The sequence below is a fragment of the Saimiri boliviensis genome, chromosome 3 (assembly GCF_048565385.1).
Source record: "Saimiri boliviensis isolate mSaiBol1 chromosome 3, mSaiBol1.pri, whole genome shotgun sequence".
Taxonomy (NCBI): Eukaryota; Metazoa; Chordata; class Mammalia; order Primates; family Cebidae; genus Saimiri; species Saimiri boliviensis.
This window is the reverse complement of record NC_133451.1, coordinates 123,101,551-123,128,622: the sequence shown is the minus strand read 5'-3', so window position 1 is coordinate 123,128,622 and position 27,072 is coordinate 123,101,551. Positions and strand designations below refer to the sequence as shown.

The 27,072-nt window shown below is 36.3% G+C and overlaps 1 pseudogene; it reads right to left on the bottom strand.

The window, feature by feature from the left end:
- Positions 1-15,860: 15,860 nt before the first annotated feature.
- On the bottom strand, positions 15,861-16,691 carry LOC101028500 (low affinity immunoglobulin gamma Fc region receptor II-b pseudogene; annotated as a pseudogene).
- Positions 16,692-27,072: the final 10,381 nt, after the last annotated feature.

Sequence of the window (27,072 nt, the reverse complement as noted above, 5' to 3'; positions counted from 1 at the left end):
GCATCTGTAATCTGGCCAGAGGAACACATGCTGCTTTAAAATATTAACATAGTTCTTGTTTCTGTTTTCTTTGATGTCTTATAATTTTTGAGACTGTAGTTATCTATACTGAAATTGGAAAGGAATGTAGAAGAATTTAGTTCTGTGGACATTACCTCATCACTTCCTTCCTATTTTCAGTTTTATTTTTTATGGGATGCATAATGTTTAAAAAATAAATAATCTGAATGGTTTAGTTTGGTTTTTGTATTATTAATAATTTATTTAAAATTCTAACTAGCAATTTTACATGGTTCAGGTGGCAAGGTTTTCAGGGTCTCTAATTCTCCTTATTACTTGAATCAGAAGTCCCCATTAAATTTTCCTCAGACTATTGACTGTCCCTACACAGAATGTTGACTCTCCCAAATGTGGTTTTGGAACCCTTGACTTATATTTATAAAGAACTTAGCAAATGGCAAATATAGAAAACACCAATGTAGGTAATTTAATTGGGTAGTTCTGGTAGTTTTTCCAACTACATAGAAAGCCATCAGAACTCAGAAAGACCTTTAGTAGATCCAGTTCTGTGGAAGTGTTATCATATTTCTGAGGTTCCTGTTAGTAACAGAAATGCCCTGAAGTCAGATGGGAGCTCCAAGGATGCAGACCTGTCTAATGGCAAGCACTTGTTTGTTTGTTTGAACAAACATGTTAGTAGAAAAGTAAAAAATATTGCATAGGTTTTAATACTTGAACATCAAGTGTATTCATGAACAGTAAGTATCTTATCTTCAGGTAAACAGTTCTAGATGGATGACCCAGATGGCAATCTTCCCAGGAAGGGGTTCCAGCCCCGACTCTCTTGGACCCTCCCCTCCCAGCTCAACTCCATAGTACGCAGTGGGGAAAGGGTTGAACGCAGCTCCCAGGTGGATGTTTTCAAGTGTCAAAAATCCCAAGTGATCCCTAGCAGCAACCCCTTTCTACTCTTACATTCATGCATCTGTAAGATAGCTGCCTACAACAGGTCAGTAGTGATGCTCCAATCAGAAAAACAAAAGATATGAAACAAGCAACAAACAACACTTGATTCCTTCAGACCAGTAAGATATACAAAACACCTCCACGACCCCCTACCCTCGTCCGTCCAGCTGCTCTGAGGAGCACAGGCCCCTTCACCCCGGGCCAGGCCGACGCCGGAGCAGCCCAGCTGCTCTCTGGCTGTCACACCACGGTTAACTATCAGTAATAAAAATAATAAGGTACATGCTCCACACACATGCAGCCGGAAGCCTTTTTGGCCCCTAAACCTTTGTTTCATGCTGCAGCACTGAGAGGTATGTGTCCCCAGTAAACAGCCACCTGCACACAACTCAACGAGCTTCCTGGGAAACTGTGTTCCCCACCTCCACCTTAGGTGGCTGCCTGTTTTCCCACCACAGGAATCAGTCCCTGAGCTACTGCTTCTAGTCTCCACCCTAAAAGTTCAGTTGTCTCTGCCCTGGGGGGCACTGTCAACCCCCACAGGCTGAAGTTCAAAACTCCTTAATGAGCAGCCGTTCTGAGCTGTACAGCTTCTTCTTGATGACTCGGAAGCCAGTAATCAGCGTCAGGGACTGGCTGAAGCCAGGGAGGAAAGGAGAGTTGGCAGAGCTGAGATTTCACTTCAGTTGGGCATTTTTGGAACTCTGTGTTCATGATCTTATGCAGAAAACATCAGTTTACCTTGATTTCTTCTTTTGTAACAGAGAGTTGTTTCAAGAAACAAGTAAAATAATAGATTAAAAGCACTTTGGAAAAGGAAAAACTTCCACAGACATGTAAAATAACACAAGATCTGTTAAAATGCAAATGAGGTCCCTTGAGACTATTTAAACCAGCGCAGGTGCCTATGGAGTCCAAGGAGCACCGGGGTGACTTCGGAAGCTCTGCCAGGTCCACAGCCCCTCCTCAGCAGCAGCCTGGAGTGCCTCAAATTCGGCTTGCTTTTTTGTTGCCCTTTCCTGTGAGCGGGGAGGTGGGGGGGTTGTTAAGCTGGTTAAGTTTAGGAGTTAATTACTAAACACCTTAAGAACAATGTAACAACGAATGTTCATTCTCCTGCAAATGGAAGAGTTTCATTCTAACGTCCTTTGTTCTCCATTACTTTGCAACAAACATCTGAAATGATTCACTAACAAGCACTAAGCAACAAGAGCATTTCCAGGGCACTGTTCCCTAATGTTATAATTGCCACTCAAAAGATTCTAGATTTTGGTTAAAAAGGAGTTTCGGCCAAAACTGTGGTGTGCACTGCAAATACATTCGACCTGACAATAGCCTTGTTTTTGATCCAGTTACTGTGTGCACAGATACAGAAAGAGACAGAAAGAACATGGTGCTGAGGAAAGGGATGCCTTCCCAATAGAGCGGAAACTGCCAATAATTCACAACAGCAGAGCCTTAGAAAGTTGAAAAGGTCACTCTCCAGGCTGTGACAACAGGAGGCATTTGTTTTATACAGGAGTTACGTTCAATGTTGTCTGTCATAGGCTATCTGTATAAATCAATTGGACCCGTGTTACTTCTTGAACAAAATTATCTGCTTTACAGTTGCTTCCTATCCTGATGTCATCAATATTTACAGCTTTTCTTAAGTTAAAATTGCAGTGTAATTTAAACACACTATTTGTGAAACTAAAACTTTTACTCTCAACATTTTCATGGAATATGTGAATTTTAAGGCAAATTTAGAAGTTTTGTTTAGTTTTATGAACCAGACTTTAGGTGTAGGAGAATTAATGTCTTCTGTCTATAAAATGGAAATAGAAGCTTTCCAAAGCTGCTGAAGTTATTATTAAGGTATCAAAATTTAATTCAATTATGAGTCAATTTTAAACTCAGAAGCATCACAGTGGAGATTTAGCACTTAAAAGTCCTTAAAAACTATTATACCTAGTAAGTTATTTACTGTGAACAACAGTGTCTCTATGATACGATATTATATATAAAGACATTTACTAACTTAGAAAAGTTTCTGGTTATTTGTCAAACAGCCATACTAAAAAGGTATCTAATGTACAAATTTGATTATAATTACCAAAAGTATAATTGAAAATTAAGAAAAGAGAACTGTCGTTATCCTATAGTAGTCATTTTCTCTGGATGTATGTAAATTTTTTTGTAATAAATCTTGTATAAAACATATATCACAGAAAACTCTTAACAAGTGCTTGTCAGAATAGTGTACAATAAAGGCCAACGACAAATACATTTTCCTTTCGAGAAGTAGCAAGGCATTGCCTAAATTGCTCCTTTTAGAAATAGTCTTATTGGATATTATCTTCAAATGCTGTGAGAGAAAACACGTCAAAAGTAATGTTTAGTTACCCATGTCATTTGTCTATTTCTTTCTCTTCTTTATCTTTTCATTGAATGTCTATTAGGCTATTCCCTAGACCGTAAATGAAAAATCTTCCTTGAGGATAGGATTCTAGCCAAGTGCCACGTTCTTGAGCATGCTCTGACATATTCTAAAATGCCTCTGATCTACCAAGCATTTGAGTGCATTTCATGAGAATTATTGCTTATGTGCTCACTTTTATGTTTGTTTCTTAATTTATCTTTCATAGGGCCTTCATGACATGTTCATTAGACCATGACTGAAAATAATATGATTTCTGGTGTAATTACATTTTTTTTTCCACGTGCTATGTTTAATGTCCTTTAAAGAGCATAAAGTGCTCCAAAGACTCTCTTTGATTCCTTTTTTTTCTCATCTCTTTGTATCTTATATCTTCTTCCAAGCATAATATAAATAGGCTGAAAACTGAGCCAAGTATTAGTAACATCCAATAATAATAAGGTAATTCTATCATTGTTAGGGTTTTTTTGTTTTGATTGTGTTCTCAACTCCTCCATCTTTTATAACTAGTTTCTACTGCAAAATTTAACATACATATTTGTGTATATGTGGGTAGATATATTAAATGGAGACATAAAGAGAAATGCTAGTGTCATTCAGATGCCCATCTTCTGATGTAATCTGCATAAGATACTGTTATAAGTCTAAGAAAAAAATGGGAAGAAAAAATCCATTACAGTGTCTTATCAGGATCATCATTTATCTGCTGAACATAAGAAATTATTTAGGTCATAGCATCTATCTTGTCCTTCTTCATGTCCTTCTCTAAAAGATTTATTCAGTTTACTTTGTGCTTAGCAAAACTTAAACACACAACATGAATTATATCTGCTTGGCAAATATAATTTCTTCCAAAAGGAAGAAATCTGGATTACTAATTACAAACTGCCAGCCAATCCTAAATCTAACAGACAGAATTGTTCCTGTGAGTTTTGTTTGCTCCAAGTTTGTTTGTGGGGACAGGCCAAATAGAAATGAAATATTTATTGTTGATAAAATAGAACAGAGGGAAATAGAAGACTCAGAGAAATGTATTTTAAGTGACTAAACTATCAGACCAAGTTACACTGCCCCATGCTGTGATCAGCAAGAAGATAAGGTCTTCACCATCTGTTTGTTCTCTGGAGGTCCTGAGTTTAAATCTCAATGGGAGACTACTGTAGGATGCCAGGGGAAAGGAAAAGGTAATTTGGAAATTTTGCATTTTTTATGCCAAAGCAATAAGAATTCTCACGTGTATTTATTTTTAAGAACAGATAACATTCCATCCCAACACTAATATTAAAACAGGCTACAATTTAATTAAATATGGAGATCCATTTCAACTTACATTGCATGTTTCAATTTTTACTTACAGTATCTGGGATATACCATGTACACACAAAATAGGTATCAACAATTATACTAACACTGTTTAGTTTGTCTAATCATTAATGCTGTTGGATTCCAGCAATAATGTCTCAATTGGAATTGGCTGATCAACTTTAAAAGTATTTTAAACTTCATCAGATGTGATCCTTTATTTTTTCCCTCACGTCTGATGATGGGATAAGGGTTTGCAATCAGGTTGAAGTCAATTCAGTATTAAAACAAAGCAAACACACTTTTAGATGTGTATTATAGTCTGGTTTATTCAGACTATAATGCAGCAGAGTGACACAGTTGCAGTGGTTGTTACAGGCACTCAGGAGGAGAGTGCACGCATCAGGTCCTTTGCATCATGTCTATTTTAGTTTTCTATTATTTCTCCTGGTTTCCTGGGGAGACAGCATTTATGTCTCAAAAAAATCTTCAATACTGAAAGCATTTATAGAATGTATAGATAACATTTTCATTCTCAAAACAATCAATGCCCTCAAAATGCAAAAGCCTACTCCTCTTTTTCTCTTCCTTTGCTACTCACGTTTCTCTCCTACTTCCATGCTACAAGTAGTCATTTCATAACAAATAAAAATGACTATTTCCAGACAATTATGTTGAATGTTTTAAAGAAAGTGTTTACTGTCTGTACAACCCAGCACATCATGCAGTCTCTTACACAAAGATCCTAAAAGCAAGGTCTGATCTTTCCTTTGTCCTGAACACTGCAACCAAAACAACCTAAGTTTGTTAGTTTCTTGGTCAAAGCCTGATTTCTGCACTGCCTACTAAATTTAGTACATTCCTCCATATCTGCTGGGGATTGGTTTCAGGCCTTCTCCTTTGATTCCTAGTCTTTAACATAAAATGTATTTGTATAGAACCTACACGTATTTTTAAAATCATCTCTAGATTACTTATAATACATAATACAACGTAAATGGTATACTGTATTGGTTTTTTTTCCATTATTTTTTAGGGTCATGTGGTTATTTTTATTTTATTTTTTTTCCTTTAAAATATTTTCAACCCTTGGTTGTTTGAATCTGTGAATATGGAACCCAGTGGATATGGAGGCTGACTGCACAGACATTCAAGGACTTCACAATCTGGCTTCACTCTCTCTCTCCCAGGCTATTTGTAACTTTTCATAAACGATTTTCCTGCTAGTCATCCATCATTACTATAACAAGTCATGGCTTATCCTTCCTTTGTGATTTTGCTCAAATTTGTTCTCCCTAGAATGCCCTTAGGACCTTTCTAACCGTTCTGTTGATTGATATTCTAATAATTTTTCAAGACCTATGCTAAAAACCACTACTTCATCCATGAATTTACCAAAAGCCAAGAGAAATGATTTCTCCTTTTAAAATATTTTTAACTATCTTTTTTTTCTTGTAACTTTTATTTTAGGTCTAGTGGGTACATGAACAGGTTTGTCATGTGGGTAAACTATGTGTCTTGGAGGCTTGGTATATAGATTATTTTGTTGCCCAGGTAATGAGTGTAAGTTGTTTTTCAATCCTCACCTTCCTCTCATCCTCCACTCTCAAGTAGGCCCTGATGTCTATTTTTCCTTTCTTTGAGTCCGTGAGTACTCGGTATTTACCTCCAACTTGTGAGTGAAAACATTCAGTATTTGATTTTCTGTTCCTGAGTTAATTCACATAGGATAAGCAAATTTCCATGTTGCTGCAAAGGATATGATTTTGATCTTTTTTTTATGGCTGTGTGGTATTCTTTTGTTCTGTAACTATCTTTTAGCGTTTATCTTGTGCAATAATATTACAGTAAACTATACATAACTAATTGCATTAAAATAAGTTATGCCATTCCTTTTAACCAATTGTTTTCTATTACATTGCACATTCCTTTATCGACAGAAAGAACTCAATAATTATTAAACTAATTTTGCTACAGATTAAATAGATATTGCCTGTGAGGTTCTGAGTGCTGAAAGTATAGAGGGCAGTCCCGGTTTCTTGTCTTGGTTGTCATTCATGCATTCTGCCAGAAAATATTTATCAAGTGCTTGCATGCCACTTTGCGAAACAACAGAGATACAAGAATCAACAAAATGGATGTGGTCACTACTTTCATGAACCACTCCTCTCTGGATTTATAGATCTTACAGGATTTCAGTTTCTTTATCTATAAAATAAAAAGTTAATATAATTTCAAAAGCTCCTTCCAATTTAAAAATTATAAGGACTTAAAGCAGAACACTGTGTAAGACTAAATATCTATATTAGATAAACTAAGTTATGCATTATAGAGTTTTATATCATATGAATTTTTTTCACACATACTATATCATAAAACATGATAATTATAAACCTTGAAGTTTGGGGGTTGAAAACTCACTTGCTATTTAGATATGGGAGTCAAAGACATAATCAGATATTGTCTCCATCTTTTTGAGATTTTGGATAAAAATACTACCCTTTTTTTTTTAGGAATCAAGAATCAGGATGAGGTTCAAAAATGGGGAAATTTGCATATTATCCATCTTTTTTGTTGGGTGTCTATAATCTTTCTAGGCATCACATCAACTTCACCATCATGTTAAAGTTCTTTTCTGATATGTATTTTACATATAGCACTGGGAATGTTTCCAATAGAAAACAGGGTAATATTCTTGATACAGTGGGGTCTGATGTAGCACTTACATCACTTATTTCAAGTATAAGTTACATGTCACCAAGTCTTCAACTAGAGGAGACTTTATAAATTTTCTTCAGATGATAGTGTCTACTGCCTTGGATGTGGTTAGAAATACCCTGCAGCAATGAGATTTTCTTTAGCCAGTTAATCTTTTTATATAACATAATGACAGTTAATCCTTTTAAATCTTTTAAAACACTTTACAATGGGAAGACACAATGTATTTCCAGCTGTGGACTAATGCTGATTTCCCCATTGTTCAAAAACCTTTAGATGACTTCAATATATTAAAAATGAATAAAAATATTATTTTGTAAGCTCTGTATTCTTAGAACTATGTGATATCCTGATTATTTTATCCTATGTTGGAGGAATGTCTTTAGGGAGAGCTAACTTTGCTTTTGATTGGATAATATGGACATAGTATGTTCTCAGTGGAAGCGAGGTAAAGTAGCTAAAGAAAAAAAGGAAAAGGGTAAAGTGGAAGAATTACTTAAAATCAAAATAAGATCAAGATAATAATGACATTGTTATCATTTAAATATAATACTTACACAATTATGAGAAAAGACCAGACTGAGTGAAGGGTGAATATATGTTTACACAGATGTGAAAGTGCTGTCCAGGCCCACTATCTTATCGCAGTTCAGTTAAATCATACTCTCAAAGGAGAATGATTTGTTATATTTGTGAACAGGTGGCAGCTTCATCTACTCAGAGACCAATTATGTAAAGCAGCATGAGAAGAACCAGGGTGCCAATGTTGGCAGAGAGAGAGGGAGGGAGAGAGAAGAGAACAAATCTGTCACATGTTACAAAAGCAATAGTGATTCAATTCCTTTAAAGGAAGAGTCTTTAAAATAGATCCAGTGAAATAATTTCCTGCGTAAGTGTCTATCATGTGAAATCCCTCTCAGTACCTGGTAGTGATTTTATTAGTGCAGGTGGTAGTAGTAAAGCTAACCTCCATTGTATTTCAATGATATTTTGCTTTAAAATATTTTTCTGGAACTCATTTCAAAGAATGGTGACTCTTAATAGATTAGACTAAATGTTAAAATTAGAAAAATATTGACAGATCAGAGCCCTAGGTTTAAAATGTAGTTCATCAGTAGTCCACCAAACCTACTATTTATATGCAAATGTGTCTGCATAATTCACTATTTATTTATTTATTTATTGAGACAGGGTCTGTGTCACCCATAGCTCGCTGCAGCTTCAAACTCCTGGGCTGAAGTGATCCTCTTGCCTCAGCCTCCTGAGTAGCTGGGACTACAGATGCACATGCCACCACACTCAGCTCATTTTTGAATGTTTTGTTTTAGAGACAGAGTCTCACTATGTTGTGCAGACTGGTCTCAAACTCCTGGCATGAAGTGAAGTGATTCTCCTGCCTTGGCCTCCTGAAGTGCTGGGATCACAGATGTGAGCCATTACACCCAGCCAAATTTGCTTATTGAATTAACTACTTATCTCCTGGAAATGTTGGGAGAAGAGCCCAAGAGAAATAAGGAACAAGTCTAGTTTGACGTGTAGATAGCACAATAATTAGAAAAGAGGCTGCGAGATTGAGGAGTTCCTAGGAAACAGGGCAGTGTGAACAGATGGGACTTCAAGTGAAGCTGCCTTCAGTTAGAGGCAGAAGTCAACTGTTTCCTGGAGTCAACAATGACTGGATCTGCAGACAATTTAAAAAATATCTTTCTATAATGTTTCCTGGTAAAGGCTGTTTATATTAAAGTTTGTAAGTTTTGATGGGGAATTAATTCATTTTACTGTTTATTGATTTTCCCACAAGACCAAAGATGAGATGATGAAAAACTATTATTATTTGTTAAGCCTGGAAATAACTTAGAAAATGGTAAACAGGTTAGAATCTTAAAGATATTTAGATAATTGAGCTTTGACCTAACATTATTTTTCTAGTTGTAGTGTTTTACTAGTAATCAAAAACACTGTTGTGAATGTTGGGGAAATAATGAAGTTTCTCCATTTTGAAGAAAGCATTTATTTCAATATTTGTTTGGGATTCAGATTCTCTACTAAATGCATTGATTTCATAGAATTAGCATCACTGGATTTTGGCCAACATGACACAACCACACAGGATATTTAAAATGTATCAGGAATCCTTTTGATTGAGTTTATCTTGACTTGACTGTGATGTTGTATGCAATAATGAGCTTCTACTTTTGCGAAAAAAGGTTGAGTTTCTAATGGAAAATTGTTTGTGAAGTGAAGGATATAATTTCAAACTTCTCTGATGACAAACAGCTTCTTCTGGCATTTGGGAATGAGGTACAGCTGGGTCTGGGAATAATCATCCAGGTGCACCTATCTAAACACGTCATTAGTTTGCCTGAGAAGTCTTCAGGGTGATCTGCATTAACCGAGCGTCTTGGTATTGTAGACGGTGTTGACTAGCTCCTTAACGTCTTATGTGACTTTAAGCTTAGGCTAATAGGCCACTGGTTAAAGCTCCTTTACTATACAGATGTTTACACTGTTTAGATTATAGCCTAAATTCAAGTTTAATTAGCATGTCTCTGAATGAATCAAAATTTCTGTCTATATTTGGCTTACATTTTGGTATATTTTTTGTAACTTCTGTTGTCTTAGCTTTGTGTTTGCTTTCCCACGATGCTTACCAGAAGTCTCCCCATGTGGCTGTTTCTACATAATTGGAAATAAATCCCTAAGATTTATTAGAGATATAGCAGAGGAAATGTACAGAATTGAGAATGTGAGAATACAATGTGTTTCGGTTTTTAGAAGTTAGATTAGTCAGATAGAAATTATTAAACAGCCTTTTTAATCTGCCTACAAAATTAGTTGGTGGAAAGCAAGCTACAAACCTTGTAGTATCTATTAATTTAGTATTATTTATAAATTTAATTAAAGTGCCCCTTACCTTTTTAGACAGATTTAAATAAAATTGGGCTGTTCTCATCCCTCTGACAGCACCTAATTATCCCCTCAGTTTTCATTACCTATCATTAAGTCCTTCACTCTGGTGGGTTTTACCCATCATTGATGGTTTAGACAATATACCTTCTTTTTTTTCAAGGCTTATTTGTCTTTTTACTATGTTCCATTTCAAATAATTAATCTTCAGTTACATTTGCCAATCTCCAGTCTACTGGTTTGTTAATATGTAGACCACTCATTTGAATTCTGTGCACATTAGAAAACTATTCTAACGCAAAAAACAAAACAAAACAAAAAACCAACTAGAAGCAAATACCTGTTAGAAATGTGTTTTGTTTGTTTGTTTGTTTGTTTATTTTGAGATGGAGTTTCGCTCTTGATGCCCAGGTTGTAGTGCAATGGCGCAGACTTGGCTCGCTGCAACCTCTGCTTCCCTGGTTCAACCAAATCTGCTTGAGTAGCTGGGATTACAGGCAGCTGCCACCATGCCCAGCTAATTTTTGTATTTTTAGTAGAGACGGGTTTCACCATGTTGGCCAGGCTGGCTCCAGCTCCTGACATCAGGTGATCCGCCTGTCGCAGCCTGCCAAAGTGCTGGGATTGCAGGCATGAGCCACTGCACCGGGCCAGATAAATGTTTTGTTTCCAAAGCCAGAGCAGGAAACTCAGGCTACTTTGGAATATTTTTTAAAGTAAAGCAATTGTGAGTTTTAAAGTATTCTTCAAAATATTTTAAGTTTCTATAAGTTCTAAATTTTCTTTTATGGAGAAATGGACATAATGTGTCAGGGAATAAGGAGGAAAGAAAATATTCTGGATACAGCTTTTCTCTCCTGAATCTGTATGCCTGATTCACCAAACTGTCTTAATGTCGCATGAAACACAATCAAGACCTCTGTACAGCTCAGCCCGGTTTTCTAGTTGTAGTCTGTGATGGGCGTAAATATTTAGATTTAACATACTATCTTTTGCAAATACAAAGAATGGCAATGAGCATATTAATAAGAGAAAACTGCTAGGAATTTTACATATGTTCAGGATTACATGCATAATATTTTATATGCTAACCCTTTTTATCTTGTCAAGCAAATTTTATGCATATACAAATAACATTTTCCTATCATTCCCTACAAGAAAAGGATCTCTTTTCTTATACTATGGATAACTTTTCCTATAAAAGTTAACTGCGTGGAAAACCCAAGACAACGTTTTTCAACTTATTATACCACAATGGAATTATAAAAGATGTATATTACAGCATTTTTTAAAATCAAGAATAAAGGACAATTTCCATATAGTAAAACAACAATTTTTCTCAACTTGAGGAATCCCGGTTATCAAAGAACCAAGAACCTAGTGAGCCATGAACAAAACATATCAATTATTTGAAAATTCAGTAATTAGATCTATCTAAAACATTACATAGTTCAAAAAATTACATTCTAGGCCAGGCATGGTGACTCACGCCTATAATCCCAACACTTTGAGAGGCAGAGGTGAGTAGATCACAAGGTCAGGAGTTCAAGATCAGCTTGGCCAAGATGGTGAAACCCCGTCTCTACTAAAAATACAAAAATTAGCTGGGTATGGTGGCGGGTGCCTATAATCCCAGCTACTTGAGAGGCTGAGGCAGGGAGTTGCTTGAACCCAGGAGATGGAGTTTGCAGTGAGCCGAGATTGTGCCACTGCCCTCCAGCCTGGGAGATAAAGACTCTGTAAAAAAAAATGCATTCTAGATGATAGTCAGAATTTTTAAGCATAGCATGACTTCAGACAGAGATGAACTATAGTTCACTTTCGTATTCAGTCTCATCTTTAAGTTGCCTTCCAAATGTAAAATTTAATTGAACTCTTATCAATTCATTTTTTGTAATTATTTATATCTGCTGATATGGAGAGCACAGATTTCCAATGTCTGCATTTCCACAATTTATTTTTAGCCTCCTTCCAGCTTTTCATTTTTCTTTTTTAATAGCAGCAATAACAACTAGGATAACTAGTATTGTGATATGTATATATGTCTATGGGTACACACACACAGTGTCATAAAATGTTTCTATTCATAAACTTTTGTGTGTATATATATATATATATATATATATATATATATATTTCCTGCCCTTTTTTTTTCACCAGACATCTAAGATTCTCTTGACTGTCAAAGACTGATTTAACAAGTTACTATTTACTGCTCCATCTCATAGTGAAACATGCTTTGAGTTCATTTAAACGAGACAATGCTTTTACTCAGTCTGGAGAGGATATACTATCATGGAAAGCAGCCACTTGATTCTGCCAGAATTCTATCTCCAAAATCATTGGAAAATTCTCACGTAAAGATACCAGTATCCCCGGTAAGGACAATGATGACCTGGCTTAAAAAAAATGCTAGCTGTGATTGGTCAGATTTGGAATAAATCAAGCTGTTTACAAATTGTTCTACTAATATATCTTCCATGAGTATAATTGGGAAGGAAGTTACGCAGGCTAATAGAAGTTTCCAGGATTTCCCTGTTCTTCTTTGTTTGGCCTTTGCCTCCATATTTATTTATTTTTTTAGTTGCTCTGACACCTGCCTAAGATTTCTTTTTAAATGTAATTCAAAATTCTCCATGTAAAAATCTTGGGTTGTTAGATTTGCTTCTAATTCCCTTTTTAAATTTACTTCTCTGTGTCAAAATAAAATGAAATTATACAGCATTATATTTATGAAGTCTTTTATATTTTATTATCTCACCCTAGGATTTACCTCTGTTCTTCTTTCTGTAGTTCAGGATGATTACACTCTTTTATTTTTCCCATTCTCTCCCTTTTCTAGTCCCAAAGAACAACGCTTTGTCTTAAGTTGTTCATGAAATAATCACCCATTCTTTACTATCATTATTTAATAACAATAATTTCTATTTTTGCAACACTTAATATATACAAAGCTAAATGCTTTGTGTTACTTCCTTCATCCTTCAAAGGAACTCTTTCATGTAGGTGCTGTTTTAAGATGGGAACTCTGAGGCACGGAGCCTAAGTCATCCACCCCACATTTTCGGTTGCTCTCCAGTTCACCCATTCGTTGGCTCAATTTTTGTTAAAACTCCCTTCTAAACAATGATTCTCAACCTCTGCAGCTGTCTGGGGCTCCTTTTCCTTTGCTGGCTGTCCTCTAGTTTTTTCCTGCACTGACTTTTCCTGACATGATTCTGTAGTTATGCTTAGTTCCTTCCAAATTCCCTTTCCACTTAACTGATGAGGTCTCTTTTTTCACCTCATACATCCCCAGCATTATCTGGAAGTTCACACTAAATCTGGAAGCATACAAGGCCCCGTTTACAGGTGTGTTATTAGATCACAAGATAACTAGAAGCTGGGAAATTAGTCATAATGAGTGTGTCTGTCAGTAGAGGGCAGGAAAGCATGTTCTCTCCGTCATGGTCACATTGAGTACAACCACCTGGAATTCTTGCTGGGACACAAGGCAAAAACAACCAATTGTTATTTGATTCATCCTTTTGGTCAATCAGAGTTGTATTCCATTGAAAATGTTTGTTATGTATGAATCTTCCCTCTTGTTTGGTAAATGGTGGGAATAAGGTGAAGAGAGGGGAAGTAAGTTCATTTTGTTGTCTTTCCCTTCCTCCAAACCTGGTGTGAAATTCCTCTTGGCATACTCTCTAAAGTTTGGCTCCAGTAGCACACACAATGATACATAGTGTATACAGGAAGCAAAATTCAACAGAGCACCTTTGGCTACCACCCATGCTTATACAAAAGAGGAAATGGGCCATTATCCCACTCTCTAGTTGCTGAACTTTGGCTACCATTGCTGTGAGGACAATATTTATCCTCATCTCACTTCATTCAAACTACTGTATTGTTTTCAAGGCACAGTGTGAGGCAACAAGAACAAGACCCAAGCAAAACAAAAACCTTACCTACCACAGCCAGATAGCTAGTAAGACTAAGAGAAAATAACTTTACTAAATCGGGTATACTTAAACCCTGGTGGCATTTGGAGACAAGGTAATTGTAATATAGGAGTGAATAACCCACCAAAGTTACTCCCTCCAGGCGTTTTAGGTTTCTCACATCCTAGCATTTATAAGGGGAAAAGACATTAGGGGTTGTCCAATTCTTAGACAGTTTCTCGATTTTACAGATGCTCAGAATACAGAAGTGCGGAAATTCAGATTCAGAAAGATGAAATCCATTCCTCAGTGCTATGTAGCTAATAAGAGACAGAAGCAAGACATGGACCAGGGTCTCTGGATGCTGAGACTAACATTGTTCACACGTCTTCCATGCTTCCATGTAGTTCTCCACAGTGAGTGACAGGCAGTCTGATTAGCTGTGGGATGCAGTCCCCTTCTGTTTATCCAGGTTTAACATATCCCATTTGTAAATTTTCTACCACAAAATTCTAATCCTGTGCTAATCTCCATGATGGAGCACACATCATAACACCTCCAACTCCATTTATACAAAATGTTATAATTAATATATTCCTTCAGCAGAAGTACAGAATAATTATTTCTGTCTGGAGGAAATTGAAGAAGCTCTCATAGAGTCTTTAGCTCAGGATTCAAGAAGAGAGGAAGTTTAATAGAATAAGAAAGAAGGGAAACATGAACTGAGTCAATATTTTGTGTGCTTAAAGTCTAGGATGATGGCTGGCCCATTGTAGGTGTTAATTGGTAAAAGGCAGGGTTGTAAAAAACTGCCTTACTGGAAGAAGGGGAGGAAAGGGGAGAGATACAGATAGAGACAGGATTACTCAAGGGGATGGGGGAAAAGAGAACGTATGAGAGAGAGAGAGAGAGAGAGAGAGAGAGAGAGAAAGAGAGAGAAAGAGAGAGAAGAGAGAGGAGGGGGAGATAGAGACAGAGACAGAGAGTAGAGAGAGGAGGAGGAGATGCTAGGGAGAAGAGAGGGAGGAGGAAATCACTGAAGAAAGAAGACGAGAAACAACAAAAAATTCAGACTGTCGTGGCAGAGGGAAAAAGCAGCTATTTCTTTTTGCTTGTTTGTTTTTTGTTTTTATAATGTTTTATTATAAAAGTAATACACAATCTTTATAGAAAAATAAGAAAATAAAAATCATCAATAATTTTATCACCCAGAAACAATCACCTTTAATCTGTTGGTAGAGGTTAGTCTGTTTTAACATTTGTGAAATCATATAGATTTACATGATTGTTCTCATGTGACCTGTAACATAAGCATTTCCCATGTTGCCACAATCTGTTAATAGCAGTGGTTTGATTAATTGTATTGGCTACGTGGATGTGGAACAGAAGAGTCTTGATGTCAAGAAGGGCTGAAACACAGAAGGTGCAGCTGGTCATCTATAACCATATTGTCTGTGACTTTCAGGACAGGGAGCTTCGGGACTCAGGTAGACGACTCTGGAAGAGTCCCTCTCTTTTGGAATGGCAGCATCTCTTTGTCCTCCCTAAGGGGAATTTAGGCCAGGAAATACCAGATCTTTCTCGCTCTGATTTTCTTCTCAAATCCCAGGGCAAGACAATGGAGATTAAATACGGTTCTGGTCATCGGGCTCTATTAATTCTTCCGGAGCATCTGGGTGCATGAGAAGTGAATAGGTGATTGTGTTCTCAGCACCAACTTTGTCAGCCTCCTCAGTATTAGTGGGATTGGCTGAAATCCACTTTTTCCTGCAGTAGATCAAGGCCACTACAGCAGCAACAATGGCCGCTATAGCAATCCCAGTGACCACGGCCACAATGATCCCCATCCGTGAAAAGCTCATGCTGGGCACTTGGACAGTGATGGTCACAGGCTTGGAAGAGTGCAGCCTGTGGCCTACGCTTCCTGTGCAGTGGTAATCACCACTGTGACTGTGTTTTGCTTGTAGGATGGAGAAGCTTGTATCCAAACAGTAATATTTCTTGGATTTTCCATTCTGGAAGAATGTAACTTTGACCAGAGGTTTGTCTTTCCAGCTGTGGCACCTCAGCATGATGGTTTCTCCCTCCTGGAACTCCAACCTAGGGGTCTGGATCTCCAACCACTCGGAAAGCACAGTCAGATGCTCAGAGTCACTGAGGCTGGTCCGGCCGCTCTGGCACCTGTATTCCCCGCTGTCATTGTTGGCCTTGAAGCTGTAGCTGGGCTGCTTTTGGGTGGGGATGAGATAACCATTGTGGAACCACTGAGTGCAGTTGCTCTCAGGGCTGTGAGCCCCCTGGCACGTCAGAATCACTGAGTCTTCCTGGAGCACATTGATCAATGGGGGCTCGAGTTTCAGCACAGCCTTCGAGGTAGCTGCAGGTGTTCCAGCAACAGGAGCTAGGAATAGCACAGCTGTCCAGAGAAGCATGTGGCCCCAAGTCTGGGGGTACTTGCAGTCCAAAAGCAGCTATTTGGATCATTGGCGAGAGAATCGCTCTTAGTGAGAAAACCGTATGGCTTATTAGTATATTTGTGTTTTATCAAACATTTTATTGGGTTGCTTCAGTGTGAAATGATTGACCCTGTGAGACTAGTTTCTAGAAGAAGCTGGAATAACAGTATATTAAAAAGTAAGTATAATTACATTGCCTTTAAAAAGAGGAAAAAAAAACACACAAGAAGTATTAGCCAAGAAAAAAAATCTTAGAGAAATCCAAAGTTTATATGATGAAGTCATGGAGTGACTTCATGACAAAAAAAAAAATTGCAGTGACATTTCAGTTCTGCTTATATGTCTAACAATATTATAAAATGCAGCAATATACTGACATCAAATTATTATTATTTTAATTCCCGTATCATCAAAGACAATCATATTTACCTCACATCTAGGATTAGAATGCAGAAAAATGTCATTCACATACTGAATGCTTGTTCTGTTGAGTCACAACTATAGTGTCTCATGTGACCTATGAGCAGCAGACAGTTGTTTCTGTGGGGTTGCACAATATGGCATGATAGGCAGAACTGTTGAAATCCATCATAATAAATTCTAATAGAAGCTCTTTGAATTTAAAACACTGTGACTGCACAAATAATCTTCTCTGTGAGTCTTAGTTTATTTAACCAGAAAATGAAGATTATAATGCTTACAGGTAGAATTAAATCAAATAAATTATGGGAAGCATCCTGTGCAATGCCCGGTATACGCAGGGTATGTTCAAGTATAAGCTCCCTTTCCTCTTGCCTGTGTAATCTAAAAACTGATATTCAGTTCTTTATCCTACATAGAGAAATACATGATTCAAAAGGCTCAGGAAATTGCTACCTAGTAAATGTAAGCTGGAGAAGTATTCTTCAATTTTTAAGAAAATTCAGTTGTATCTAGCATCAAAAAATCAGTGCCAAATATCAAGCTAACTTGGTGCTGCATAAAGTTTCAGGTTATTTTTCTGAATGATCCCATAGTCATTGGACACCGATGCAATTTTCTTTGCGAATAAGAAATTCTGCCCTTGGATTAATGCAACTAATCAGTGTAAGTAACTGCCAGAAGGACAAACATATAAGTAAATACAAAGCAGGCAAAGCACCTGGTAACCTGATGTCCTAGCTTATCTTCCTTTCTAAATAGAATAGATTCTAAATACACAGGCTTATATTGGCCTATTGCTCATTCTTTGTAAAATCGTGAAGAAGAAGCACTAAAAATAGATTCAGATCCTATTTATGTAGTTTCACTGTTAAATGGATATTTCACAAAATGTTGACTCCCCCTTATCTCTACTCTCCACACACACACACAAATGAAAAGAATAAGAAAGCCTCCTCTGCTAATATTTACCTGAGATTTTTTTTCTGACTATTAATTCAGCTTAGTTGGCTTGAATGGATCATCAGTAGGTTAAGGTCACACAAGGGCACTCTAGATCTCTGAATATACTTACATCATTGTCAAGGAACAATAAATGTCCTCATGGACAGTGACATTTTTGCTGTCTTGACTGTTTTTATTCTAAATTCAATTGTCTCTAGGACAGAAAAAGGGTGTCTGATTTCTCACTACAGGAGAACATGTAATGTTAAATGTTTTATTGACAATTTTGTAGATTTCTGGTTAATTACCATTCTAAGATAAACTAAACTTACAATATTGTGTATGTCCATTGTATCAAGACTCCCTGTAAAATGGAAACCTCTCTTTTTATTTGTGTAAAGGTTTATAGTGAAAAAACAATAATGGTAACACTATCCATATTGAAAATGCTATGCAACTAACCTAATACGTTTTCTCCTCTGTATTTTTTCAAGTGTGATAAAGAAAGTGTGTGTGTGTGTGTGTGTGTGTGTGTGTGTGTGTGTGTGTTTAAATGCCTTGGCTTAGGCTTACTAAGCCTCCTTTAAACAAATAAAGTTGGAAAATAAGAGCCACAGGAAATGTGAAAGAAATAATGAAAGTTATTGATGGGATAGAAGAATTTACAATTTACTTTCTGAATCATGGTTTGACTTTTCCTGATATCATTCTCAGAACTACGTGAAGAAATATAGTCTCCACATCTCACATACCATCTGCCTCACTACAAACCAGGACTAAACACCTTCTCTGTTAGAACCATTCAATTCAGAACCAATTAGTTCACTTTTTCTCCCAGAAGCAATACCCCTGTATTATGGAAAAGCTCCACTCTAGTTAGCATGATGTCTGCGCCACTCACAGCGTGCATGCTGGCCTCCAGCACATTCTGCATCTCCAGGTTCCTTTTCCTAGTGCTGCAGTATCCAGGGTTACCTAATAAGTGAACTGCGCTATGCTGGGAGCAACAGCAAAGCATGGGTACCATTTTAAAAAATTGATATATTTTTATTTCAAAAAAAAATAAAAATTTCTTTGTATTTTTGAAAACATAATATCTTTGATAGACATGTTTAAAATTAGATTGGGGTGAGTATTCACATTTATTATTTTCAGGTCTTCATCTAGCTGGTTCCTGCCCTTGAATGCCAGAGAAGCACTTGACTCCCTCATTTAAATCTTAAGTCTTATTCAGAACCCTCTGTTCTTTTGTTGACACCCCATTGGATCATCTTCCTAGCATGCAAGCCCTCCTGCCTCCCATTATTGCCTTTTAAACATTTACACTGGATTCCAACTAATTAAAATAGAAAATTTTATTTGTACTATATATTAATTAATTTTACACACACATTGCTTGAATAATACTTTCCTTCCTACAGAGGTTTTTCTGGAACATTCCTCAAATTTAAAAAATTTTCTAATAATGTAACTTCTGTGCATTTTTCTTTAATGTGAAAGGCATCAATCCTGTTTTCTGACTTGTGTCTGGCCCAATGAATAAAACCATGTTTGACTCTGGACTCTAATTAATGGAGTTCATTTTCCGGCCACGTCTCTATTGGCAGCCCAGGATGGATCAGAGCCAAATTTCTGAGGTTGATTGTTCATTGCGTAGCACACACACACACACACACACACACTCATGTACACACACACGACATCAACAAATCAGTTTTAAGGTGGTTGTATTGGAACAGCTTCATTGCAAATGGTAATTTCTTCCTTCCTGCCCTTCAAAAGCTCTACCTTAAGTTATGTTTAGGAATAAAAACTTGCTCCTGAGCTCTCATGTGCAATCAGAAGAGACACTGAAAACTCGCAGTGTACCTCCTCTTACTTACCCAGATATTTGTTCTGAATATTTTTGGACTAAATGAAAACCTATAGATGGCAAGGAACAGGGTGGTGGTGAAGAGAGCAGGCTTAACAATGGACAAGATTTGCTCATAGTTCAACTGTTTTTAACTATGTGACAAGGGCTATTATTCAACCTCTATAAATATCAGCTCTCCTATCTAAAAAATGGGAAAAGTTTTGTGCCTACCACATAGTGCAGTTGTATAGATTAAATGAGATTAGCAGTATCTAAGTACTCAATAAATAGTAGTTGATATTTTATTATTACTATTATCATTGCTGAAATTTTAGTGTTATCTTTAAGATGAAGACAAGGACTATAATTAAGTGTGTATTGTTTAAAACTGGCTAAAAGCGATTGTCAGTCCCATCTAACTTGGGAGATATTTTAGCTCCCAGAATCTCTGAAATATTTATAGCAGCTAGGGAAATTCTATCCAGGCCTTCTAGCAGACAGGAGCAGAGCTCAATACCTCTCTGACAGACACCATAGCCTGGGATTCTTTTTGTATTTGTTGTTAATTTGAAAAAGGCCATGTCCTATTTAAAAATACAATATTTAATATTTTTCTCTCAGCAAAAATGTTTTTGGGATATTATAGCTAAGTCAGGACTTTAGTAAATGCATTATTTGAATCAGAATCAATGATAATACATAATCTTAGGGAAAAACACCTTAGATAACTGTATGGAACAGTGTTTCTGCAGCAACACGGATAAATGTGTAAGTAAACTTGTATCCCTGAAAGCTTCCAAAGACAATGAATTCAGGTGATACATCTTCAGATACAATGGTACAGAAGAATGGCTTGCAAGAGTTCGATGTAGTCTTGTGCACCAAAGTTTGGAATTAAAACAATATACCAACAGGCAAAAGTTTCAAAACATATAGAGAGACTTCTGAGATACACCATTGTAATTATTGGCTCTTCCCAGAGGCTACTCAGAACATAACCATGTGAAATTGAATGCTCCTGAAATTTCCTTCTCTTCAAAGTAAATATTTGAAATGTGTCTTTTCTTATTTATTCTCAGTTTTCCAAAACCCTTCTGTCTCTGGCATATCAAATTTAAGGTTTTAAAGTATCAAAAAATCACAGAATTTAATTATAAAATGATAAAATAACATGTTCCATTTTAAGCACAAACAATAGGATAAAAAAGAGAATGATCTAACTAAAATTCATCCTACACTTCAATGTGTAAACTCAAGAAACATGGCAATAATTTACTTACTTTGAATTCCTAATCAACAGAATTTTTCAGTACTATACTTCTTTCTCCCCTGCTTACTTACGTATTAGCCAGAGTTCTAAAACTTAAGTACAATCAAGAGGTATATTTTAAATTGTATTCAAATCTGGAGTCTATTAGGAAATTCAAATTTTATCTTCCATAATAACTTTGATTCGCTATCTCTTTCAGAAATTCAAGATATTATCTCCATAATCGAAATAACACATTATTATGTAAACTATTAACTCAAAAATGGTTATTTATAAAAAGTAATAAATAATAAAATGATGTACTAGGTTTTATACATTTTAAAAATTGGTCAATATTTTCAGCCTGAAAGGAAAGGCTTGTACTTTAACGAACTTGTTACTGATCAATAAAACATTCATACTCTGCATCAATTACTGCCATCATTAACATTTTCATTCTAACAAAAGAGATATTTAAACAGGTTTTATTTTTCTTAAGCAACAAGACTTAGAGGTACCTGTCAAATAGTACTGTGAAATAATTAACTCATATCACTAATCTAGGTCAGACTGAAAATCTTTAACAAAATAGTAACAACTCAAGACTATGGATTTGAAGAAGCAACATTTAACATTTGATAAAACTTGACGTTTGGGCATAGATAATAAGGTTTAAAATACTTTTAAATTGGTGGCTTTTCTTTCCAACATCATCAGGAAATGATCCTCTGTGGTGTCATCTGGACTTTAGACCTACAATTATATTTGGGAAAAAAATCCATTTCCTTTATGCAGTTTGTTCAGGACTCCACAATATTAGATAAAGTCCAATCTTTTGGAAGAAAAAATGTTTTGTGAGTGAAGGTGAGGAAGAGTGGATATAACTGACATTTAAAATTTTCAAGTGTCAGCCGGGTGCAGTGGCTCATGCCTGTAATCCCAACACTTTGGGAGGCTGAGGCGGCCAGATTGCCTGAGGTCAGGAGTTTGAGATCAGCCTGATCAACATAGAGAAACCCTGTCTCTACTAAAAATACAAGTTAGCCAGGCGTGGTGGCATGTGCCTGTAATTCCAGATACTCAGGAGGCTAAGGCAGGAGAATCACTTGAACTCAGGAGGTGGAGGTTGCAGTGAGTTGAGATCGAGTGATTGCACTCCAGCCTGGGCAATAAGAGCAAAACTCTTCTCTAAATAAATAAATAAATAAATAAATTAAAATAAAATAAAAAAGAAAGAAAAAAAAGACTTTCAAGTGTCGAGCTCCATGGTTCTTCTCATTTGCCTTCTCTTGTGCCTGACCTAGGTTTTCTCCATGAAGTTTTCTATCACTGGCTGTGTTCACAGCATGAACTCAGTAATTTCAAAACTCAGTATTTTCATCTGAGGCCAATACACACTCGGATTTTATCTTCTGATCTCAATTATTTGTAGGTTTTGACTACTTAAGGAAAGAATAAGAAAGAAAATTCAATACACTTTGCAAAACATTTTTGTAAAGGATGTATATTCATTTTAATTCTGTTTTGTTATCAGATCTTCTTGAACCAAGTGTAATCATTGATCTTAAAACAATAATACCCTCTTGAAACTCCAGAAGACTGAAGGCAAGCTAGTGAAAACTGCCTGAAGAATATCTGGCTGGCTCCTCAATGTGAATCACATGACTGTTGACAAGTCTTATCTTTTTGACTTACACACATACACACTCACAAGAGCAATCACAAGGGTGCACATACTTTCAAAACCATAGAGATACCTAGCCATGGGAATCTGTTTATATGTCCTGTAGATCACACACACACACACATGCACAATCTGCTTCCCTATATGGAGATTTGAAAAGGAAGGCTTACTATTATCCCTTAAAAGACCTGTAAATTAAATAAGTTAGATAACAAAATAAAACAAGAAAGAAGGGTGCCTGACATTCTTTGTTCAGCAGCTCAACCAAATTCAGCATGAGGTGCTGGAGTCTTGCTTGCTCATGACGTGGATGAATCATCATCACCGAGAATTTACCAAGTACCTACTGAGAACATGGCATTATTGCAAACTAGTTTTCTAGTTTTGAAAACATGTTTCTATTATACCACAACTCCATGAAATAAATAAATTTATAAAGAGATATATATTTACAATAAATTTGTCATTATCTTTAGGTCAGAAGCTTCTGGTTTCAAATTGCCAACTTTGGAGCAATTATTAGTCTCATTTCTTCTGACAGATAATTAGCTCATGTTGAATGCTAGAAAACAGTGTGCTGTCAGCATAGTTAAAGACATTTTATAGATTGTGATGATGGACTATGATTTGCCATTACATATTTACATTAATTAGATCCACAATTTTGTTCTTAGTGCAAACTTAGTCATGTATGAGGAGGCAGAGTATGTTAATTGGCAGAGTCCCTGTCTTTCCAAAATAGACTAGCTGGAACTTAAAAGCAGAGAGAAAAACAACTGCCTTGTTGAATATTCTAATTTGGTAGGTTTTTGTTTATTTGCTTGCTTACATTTTTCTTAGAGACAGGTCTTGTTCTGGCACTCTGGCTGGAGTGCAGTGGTACCATCCTAGGTCTATGCAGCCTTGGAGTCCTGGACTCAAGTGATTCTCCTGCTCCAGCTTCCTGAATAGCTAGGACTACAAGCACATGCCACCACAGTTGGCTAATTTTTTATTTTTATTTTTTGTAGAGATACATCTCATTATCTTGCCCAGGCTGGTCTCAAATTCCTGGGCTCAAGTGATCCTCCTGTCTCTGCCTCCCAAAGTGCTGGAAATACATGCATGTTTTATTTTACATAGAAGAGATCAGATTTTTTCATGTCTAATAAGTTAAATTAAAATAAGAACACTTTTCTTATGTTAGGCTAACTTACACAACACATCCTCAAACATAATTTTTGTAAATATATAAATGTACAAATAAATACCATATTGATATATATTTAATATGGTGTGTACATACAATTAATATATATTGTTATACATATTGATATAATTAAGGTGTATATGATAGGAGAACTCTTACTTTGACATATCAGAAGAAGCTCTTTAACCTTTCCTTACTAGTCTTCAAGAAAAAGATAACTACTCATTTTGTTTGCAACAAAGTCGTTTCATGCTTATAGACATATGGGATATTACAACTATGATTGCCTAATTTTCTAGAAAACTTAAGCCTAAAGTGTCCACCTTATCAACTCCCAAGTTCATAGTATCTACCTCTCCTTAGTGAGTTGGAAAGCAGTGAAAGGAAAAAATGATGCCAGGCTTTCTCCCTGTGGCCTGGATGAAAGTCTAGGGCCCACTATTGAGAAGGTTCAGAGCCCAGACCAAAAATATATATATACTGGGAACAGGTACATCCACATAAATTTAGAAACTTAAGTTGAAGGCCAGTTGTCTTAGTCTGTTCTCACATTGCTATAAAGAACTACCGAGACTGCATCATTTTTATAAAGAAAAGAGGTTTAATTGGCTCACGTTCCTGCAGGTTTACAGGAAGCATGGGTGGGTAGGCCTCAGGAAATCTTCACTCATGGCGGAAGGTGAAGGGGAAACAGGCATGTCTCACTTGACTGGAGCAGGATGAAGAAAGGGAGATCGAGGTGGGAGGGGCCACACACTTTTAAACAACGAGAGTTCCTGAGAAGGGCAAAATTTCCCCATGATTTAATCATCTCCCACCAGGTCTTACCTCCAACATTGGGAATTACAATTTAACAAGAGATTTCGATGGGAACACAGAGCCAAACCATATCACCAATGTTGGTTGCACCCAAGTGTGAAGGCTTTGTGGAACACACACAAACACACGCACACACGCACACACACACAGACACAGACACAGACACACACACAGGTAGAGAAGGGGAGAGAGAAAGCCATTATTAATCTGTAATGATCCAGAGGAATTCTAGGTATAAGAGTGTTTGGATTGCGCCAAAGATAATAAATTTTTCATTCACGACATTTCGTGCCAGGACTGCTGTGACTGCTAAGACGTGCCACACAGTTAGTTTCATGGGAAGAAACAATGTCTCTTTGCCAGAGCCCAGTTATCAAATTAACATTATAATTATTGTCAGCCATCCCACAAATCTTACAACATCCAGCTGCAATCGAGATATCATTTTTTTCTCCTATACTGTAAGTAAAACTGTGTAATTACATATGGTTCTATGAATTATCTTTTACTATCAACTTCTATCATCTCCAAACCTCAAGTTAAATAATTCAAGATTATAAGCTCAAGTACATTATGTATAAAAATTAATGTATTACTAATTTTGAAGTATTCCTGACAGAGAGGCTGATGTAAATGAGCTATTTTTACCATGCCTTTTTGCCAACTGTACTGTCTGAAGATGCTGGCCAAAGTTTGAAAGCTCTTTTAACTCAGAACTCCCTCAGATGTTCTTTTATGATAAGGAATAAAGGAGAAAGCAAAAAAGCTTTGTGTCTGTGGTAATGAAGGAAGGTCAGAAACCATAGCATATAGATTTTTGGAAAAGAGTCAGAACTTTTTAGAGAGAAAAGATAAAGATTATTAGCAACACTGACCTTGCAATTCACTGTAATCATTCCTGGGCTAAACTGAAGCCTTTGTGGAACGAATAACACGTTGACCCCCAAAATAATCTCATTATGACTATGAACAATATGAAAGTACTGAGGCAGAAATGACAATGGGTTTTTAAATTATAGCAGCAACATCAGACTCACATGAACTAAAAGCAGAACCTTCTCCATGTTTTACTGTTTTTGATCATAGGGGGCTTAAAAAAGTTGTACTTTTCTTGTTTGCGTTTTCACTATACTGATCACATATTATCATCGTTTGAGAGTGACAGGAATGCTTTTATTTTTATGATGCAGCAAGAGGAAGAAACCAAGACTGTCTAGGGGAAGTAAGACTAATAGTCATTCTAGGAATACACTCATGATGAAGAAGCAATTTTATGACAGCATGTGTATCCTCTGGGATTTGAACAATAGTTCCTAATTTGTTAGCACAATCTAACAATAAATAAATTCAGTTGGCAAATTTGGTTCACATAGAGATTTGTTGCCAGGAAAAAAAAAAAGTGCTCTAGTTTCAGCCAAGTTTCAGCCACATTTTAAAAGTTGTGTTCAATGAACAGTGATAATATGGTCTAACGAGTATCAGAAATGGAGTCTCCTGTATGAATTGCAAGCATAATAAAACATGTTGGTGTAAATATAGGTCTATCAAAGGAATGCTCCCATGGCTTGGTTTATATTTTTAAAGACCTGCAGAACACTGTGGGAATTCCAATAAAACATATGTATGGATCCTCACACAGAAATTCCAGTATGTTTCTGTTTTGTAGAAGGATATTAACACTTAGTCTAGAGAATTCAGTAGTCATAATTAATACTATTGAGAAATCATTTAGGAAAAAAGAAATCGTTAAAAATAATATTAAAATACACATAAGATTAGGCCCAATTTAGTTATTCCTCCAATTGCCACTTTAATTTTTAAGGCTGCTATTATGTGAAACACTGGTATTTCACTAAAATATTCCAAAGTTAGTTTATTCTGTCTAAGGGAAAACTAGTAAATACATACATCTACTCTGAGTTTTAATTGCATAAATTATTTAAAACACCTAAACCCATTGTATCTAGTGGTACAATCTAACTCTGTTTAGACATTCCAAGTCTAAAACTGATCTATAGGTTTCAGGGATCAATGAAGAGAATACTGAAACAACCAGGAGAGCTAGCTGAATGGATCTAGTCCCATGAAACTGGGTGAATGGATATGTCTCTTTGAGCGTTAGTTTTCTAACCTATAAGAAGGAAATAACTGGATTAGATTGTCCTTTAGGTCCTTTCCAGCTCTGACATTGTATACTTCTTGTCCCAGTGATTCAAACTA